Source organism: Pleurodeles waltl, chromosome 11, assembly GCF_031143425.1.
Source record: "Pleurodeles waltl isolate 20211129_DDA chromosome 11, aPleWal1.hap1.20221129, whole genome shotgun sequence".
Taxonomy (NCBI): domain Eukaryota; kingdom Metazoa; phylum Chordata; class Amphibia; order Caudata; family Salamandridae; genus Pleurodeles; species Pleurodeles waltl.
Genome location: NC_090450.1, coordinates 348,054,090 through 348,060,474, shown reverse-complemented (window position 1 = coordinate 348,060,474; position 6,385 = coordinate 348,054,090). Strand labels below are relative to the sequence as shown.

General features: G+C 47.0%; 1 non-coding gene across 1 annotated transcript; it reads left to right on the top strand.

The window, feature by feature from the left end:
* Window positions 1-5,520: 5,520 nt before the first annotated feature.
* Window positions 5,521-5,636, top strand: LOC138266739 (U5 spliceosomal RNA). The gene has a single exon (XR_011199669.1). It is a non-coding gene; the product is annotated as a U5 spliceosomal RNA (small nuclear RNA).
* Window positions 5,637-6,385: the final 749 nt, after the last annotated feature.

Below are 6,385 nucleotides of genomic sequence, written 5' to 3'. Positions count from 1 at the left end.
CAACCAGTGCTTAATTTGTGCTTGTTGTTTCCGGTGCTGAGCACCGGCACTTCTTTTTGAGGGCCGGCGCTTATACTTTTGCCTCAAACATTTGCTACGAGAAAACGACACATATGGGAAAGACGGAGGAAGAGAAAAATGAAAAAGTGTCACAAAGACAGAACGCAGAAAGCTGCCAGAGTGAGCTGAAGGGCAGGGAGTGGCTTTAAATGGATTGAAGAGGCCCGAGATGGCTTCATGATTACTCTGCCTCAGTACTCCGTGCCCGCACATTTAAATGCGGCAGCCGCATGTTTAAGAGGAGGGCTTTGGGCACTGGCACCTTTCTATTTACAAATTAAGCACTGGGTTCAACAGCTCTTTCAAATTAAGGGGGGGGGGGGCACCCCTGTCTGGTCCCCAGTTCCACAACACAGGAGTTGGAGATACATATTCCCATGCAAACCCTGGTTGTAGGAGCTGAATACATCAGCTCAGTCCGTCGAACAAATCCTCGTCCAAGGCCCATCTTTAACATTGACTTATAAAGAAAGTACCACTGCAGTTATCAAAAGCTTTTTCAGTGTTTATTGTGACAATCACCCCTCTGTAGATGGCGGGCCTTCTGCCCTGAGGACCGTCAGAAGTCTTTGGATGTTGGTCACCATATTAAACCCAGGATAAAGCCAACTTAGTCTGCATGGATTAATCAGGGCCGGTGGCAAGTTGCCAGGATACAGCTAAGAATTTTATAATCCATGTTCAGCATGGATAAAAGGTGACATGCCCAAACATCTTATGGAGGACAGCCCGGCTTCAAAAGTGGGATGACCAAAGCCTTGCTAGTGGAGGCAGGGAGATGGCCCGTTTCCCGGGCTGTGTATAAAGGCTATAAAGGGGAGCAGTCTACGCCCAATCCACCCCTGTGCCAAAAAGGTACAGGGGTACCGGTCATGGAACAGTTGAAGGCAACACTGTCACTGGCTGTGGGTAGCCTGAAATGTCCCACGGGGATTGTTTCCCCATCATTCCAGGTCTCACTGGGGCACCTGGAGTCAGCTCCTGCCCAGACTTGCATCACTGCTGGCAATAACAGGCCCCAGTAAATCTGCATCGCTGCCCACAGTTGGTAAGCACTTCCTGACACTATTTGTATAGCGGGCTCAGGCCCTAGGTGGTTGCTGCAGGTGCATCAAGCAGCAAGAATCGTCTGATAGTACTCAGCGTGGGGCCTCAAGACGTCGCCGCTGAGGTGGGCCGGAGGGTGTCACAGATGTGGGCCTGAACAATGTCCTGCAGTTGACCTACTTGCCAGTGTGATCATATTCCCCCGAGTGCCCCAGTACCGGCGGCTTCCATGACAGTGTTTTTGTGTTGGCTGAGTTTCGAGGGCACTACTCTCCTGGCTTCATTCCATGGTGCGCACTCAGCAGCGACGGGTGCGCCTCACCTCTTCTGTTCACAAAGATGCACCCCCATGTCGCTGTCACACTCGACCTTCCCGGAGCCGTGGCCCTCCCAGACGCACACAGTCTTTCAGTATTGGGGCCCGCTTCACTTCAGGAATCAGCCGCCTCTGCAAACACCAACGCCGCCATGCCCTCCGATAGTGTATCACCACCTGACTCCTTCTACAGCCGTCCGGAGAGTCTGCGATGTGAGGCAGTGCCATCTTCTTAGCCCGTGCTGCCATTTTGTTGCATGGCTGCTCACAGTCATGGGGCGACCCGGGGACATTTAATAATGGCGCCAGGGACCCCACTGTGGCTCCAGTCTGGGTGAGGAAACCAGCCTGCACATTCCACTAGGTTGATTCAGGGTGAATTAGCACAGGATGCCCCCAGATGGTGGAATTCATCCTGGAGCGCCAGATCCCGCTTCTTAGCCCATTGGCACCAAGTCATGTCCCTCCCACTCTATGACATAGGCCTGCTTTATGCAAATCAGTATTGATCACTGCATTGTAACAGCACATCCTGAACTGACTATGGAAACATGCACCATTAATGAACACTGAGCTTTAATACCTCCTGTAGGCTATTTTATGTGTATTTGCAGCAAAATATGTTTGATATGAGAATATTTCAGCATGCAGAAGTTTTTATAACATACAAAGTCACTATAACGGCAACACCCTAAGTTTGGTGTCTCTGTGCCAACATTTATATGGTCGACCCACACAGAAAGTAAAATCTAGAATCCTGCATCACAAAAGCAGGTTCCAAAATTGTACTCTGAATGCACCATTGATGGAATACTAAGTGGTAATTAAGTGGCAGGTTTTGTATCACATTGTTCCAAACCTACATGTTGGTGACCTGCAAAAGGGACTATGAATGAACGAAAGCAGATTGCCATAATTCAGCAGTAATAGGCTTGAAAGGATAAGAACTTGCATTGCTGTCTTTATAAATCTAAACATAAGACATTGAGACCAGAGATGATGTGGAAAGATTCTCAACTTTTGAATGACTGTGAACCACACTATACAGTGACTGTAAATACCGGCGTTACCAAATAGTGGGCTAAACAAATGTACTTATTTTGTAAACATTTGTGTTATCTTTTGCAGTTTACATTTATGTGCTGAGCGGTCTTATGTTGTGATTTTCTACATGTCACAGTTGACCTGTTTTGTTACTTTTGATGCATCTGACAGTCAAAGAAAGGGCTTCTTTCTAAGGGCCACATGTACGACCCGTTGCAATTCACAATTTGCGACTTTTAGCCTGCAAACTCTGACGTACAGCAGTGTCTGAGACACTGTTTGCAATTCCCAAATGGCTTGCAAGGGACCAGCCTCATTAATATTTATGAGGCAGGTCACAATTTGCGACCCATTGGGAATGACCGTCACTCACAGGGATGGTGGCCTGCTGGGGTCAGCAGACCACCATGTCTGTGACTGCATTTTACATAAAGCAGTTTTTAAAAAAAATACATCATGTTTGCCTTAAAGGAAAACAGGATGTATTTGAAACAAAAAAATGAAAAGTTTTGGTTTCATTTTTTAAGAGTAGGCAGTTGTCTGTGGGACCACTGCCTGGACTTAAAAAATGTTGGCACCATCATTCACAAAGGGGAAGGGGTCACTTGGGGACCCCTTTCTGTTTTCAAATGGCTTGCCACCAAATTGAAATTGGTGGTAAACTGTGAATATTTTGCGACTCGCATTCCAGTCGCAAAACATTTACACCTTCCACTGTGAGTCGCCATTAGGAAGGGATGCCCTTAACATGCTGCTACCTAATGCTGAATTGCGAAAGCAAAATGTGACTCAGTAATAAGGTATCGAGTTACATTTTGCCTTTTGTACATGCCAAAAAGCATTTTACCGGTTGCAAACGGCCCAACCAGTAAAATGCTTCGTACATCCAGCCTTAATTTTTCCCCTATGTCCACCTCCCAAGTGGCCACAGGGACTCTTAATCTCATAGTCAATTTTATCATTCGTTTTTTCTTTTATTCAGTTGTTTTCCTCCCTACCAGCACTCAATCCTATGGTTTTAGGGCCCCCAATTGTGTCCCTGCTAGCCCTTCCACCTACCTTTTTTTCTGTGTAGGTTTTTTCCTAAGCGTAGACTCTCTCAGCGTAGTGAAGGAAGGCAGGGTCGTGCCTGCCTTCTGCTCACACGCCCCTTCCAGGGGTTGCTTCAGAAGGACAGCAACAGACCTGCACTGCTTTCATTTCAATGCATTTTCAGGAAGCCTTTAAACTGCACTCACCTTTCCTGTTAGCCTCCTTCTGAGCTAGACTTTACTTTAACAGATCTACTTTTGCCTTTCTCTTAGACTGTAGTCTGTGAGCTCTATATATACTGCGCTTCATCTGAGAAGGTGGCCCCTGGTTCATTCAGTATTGATGAGTCACTTGTCGTTCCTGCTCTGTTCCTCCAACTGTTGGGAAGATGATGGTATCCTGATCATTTTTGCACTCCATTGCCTTCAGTTTTTCTTTTCTTGTATCGTATGGTAAATGTGACTATTTTTTTTGGTTTCCACAGACTATGAACCTTTAGCACTGGCTAGTCTTCCCCCTCTGTTCCCTTTTTAGGTCAAGCGCGCAAGCACTCTAGACTATTGTAATCTATCTGTGGGTTTTTAACCACGCCCCACCGCACGCCCTTCACCATCACTCGTTTATGGGCTTGCCTTTCAAAAATCCTTTGTTATCATTGATAAATGCTTTATTTTTGTCTCTCCTTGGGACAGTTTTGCTACCGCCTTGACCATCGACCCTATTACATGGATAATTTGCACTTTTGCTGATATATTTGATGGCGAGCATACTTCTTTTTCCTTTTGTATCTCTCCTTCGCACTCATGCTCATGGCAGCCGTGGTGCTTTGAATCCGCCCACTTATACCAACTCATTTACTTTTCATTTTCAATTTACGTAGAAAGAAAAGCCCAGTAAGGGATTTACACCGCTAATAGCTCTAACTCATTCCGCTTTGCCAATACTTGTTTTAGTACAGCAGCTGATGCAGCCTTATAGGCTTCAAGTACAAAACACAGTGGCTCATAGCACGAGCCAGTGAGCAGGCCTTGACGTAGGCATATAAAATCCTCTTCTTGGGTGCCACTGGTCTTCACAAAAACCCATGTGAGGCACAATTCAAAATATGGAGAGTTAAAGGAGCTGACACTACGACTTGAGCAGGCAAACTATTGTGGTGCAGCCATTTCTGTCACGTGACCTACGACTGAATTTACATACCCATAATTCCATGGCACTTCTGAGTCCTCCTGTTGTTTCTTTTTGTGGCAACAAGGTGGTCATTCTGACCCTGGCGGTCTTTGACCGCCAGGGCGGAGGACCGCGGGAGCACCGCCGACAGGCCGGCGGTGCTCCAATGGGGATTCCGACGCCGCGGTCGGACCGGCACCACTGGCGGGGTCCCGCCAGTGTACCGCCGCCCCATTGAATCCTCCGCGGCGGCGCAGCTTGCTGCACCGCCGCGGGGATTCCGACCCCCCCTACCGCCATCCAGATCCCGGCGGTCGGACCGCCGGGATCCGGATGGCGGTAGGGGGGGTCGCGGGGCCCCTGGGGGCCCCTGCAGTGCCCATGCCACTGGCATGGGCATTGCAGGGGCCCCCGTAAGAGGGCCCCTACATGTATTTCACTGTCTGCTGCGCAGACAGTGAAATACGCGACGGGTGCAACTGCACCCGTCGCACAGCTTCCACTCCGCCGGCTCGATTCCGAGCCGGCTTCATCGTGGAAGCCTCTTTCCCGCTGGGCTGGCGGGCGGTCTGAAGGCGACCGCCCGCCAGCCCAGCGGGAAAGTCAGAATTACCGCCGCGGTCTTTCGACCGCGGAACGGTAATCTGACGGCGGGACTTTGGCGGGCGGCCTCCGCCGCCCGCCAAGGTCAGAATGAGGGCCCAAGTGTTTTATCAATGTACTGGACTACAACAATTATTATAAATTGTTTGTATTTTAAAGGGTTTCTAAGATGAACTTAGTAAACTAAATCACTCTGAAAGTCTGTAGAACGGTGTTTCCTGGCAACACAGACGGCAGCCATGAAACATATACTCTAGTTGCTCTTCAAGCCGAATAAATCTTTCACCTTTTACTAAAGATTTCCTTGGAGAGGAACTTTTAAGAGTTTCACTCAATTTTTTAAAGCCCTGCCTAGTGAAGGGTTACCCTTATATAGTAAATGAAAATATAACTATAAAGTAGACAGATGGATTATTTGCTGGTTCCTCAAGTCCAACAACATTCTTTTGTTATCCGCTGATGTGCTTTTGTGGAGTGATTCTTACTGTGGCGCAGTTAACTATAGCCCTGTTATATGATGTATAAGAAGGACGCATGCTGCACAAAAAACTCAATTTTATCCGAAAGGATCCACTACCATGTGGGAAGTAAAGATACATAACAACAGATAAAGAAGGATCAATTGGTAAATGAAACAAGTAACTGTATCCAATTTAGGTTTTATTTCTGGATTGGCTCTTGCTTCTCCTTTCTCATTGATTATCGAGATTTTATTGAAATCCCCTCTGTGACTTAATTGTAAATATGTGTTAAAGTATACATTTACAAACAAATATACTGTTGCCTAAAAACCACAAGCAGTAGCAAAGCCAATAGGTAGTACTTATGCAATGATCTATTGGCTTTGTCTATGTTATTTCTTAGCCATGTACATCAGCATGGCTGCTATGCAACATGACTGAAAGTAAAAAAAAAAAGTGCTATGGCGCGGTCAACACTTGCTCCATCATAGCGCTTTTTTACTTTATTTTATTTGGAACCATTCTGCACAGCAGCCGCGCAGCTGTACAACATGGCAAAAAAGATTGACAAAGCCAATAGGTCTCGCATAGGTGAGGCCTATTGGCTTTACCAGTGCTTTGGGAAAAAAGTGATATGATAAGGCTAGCTCTG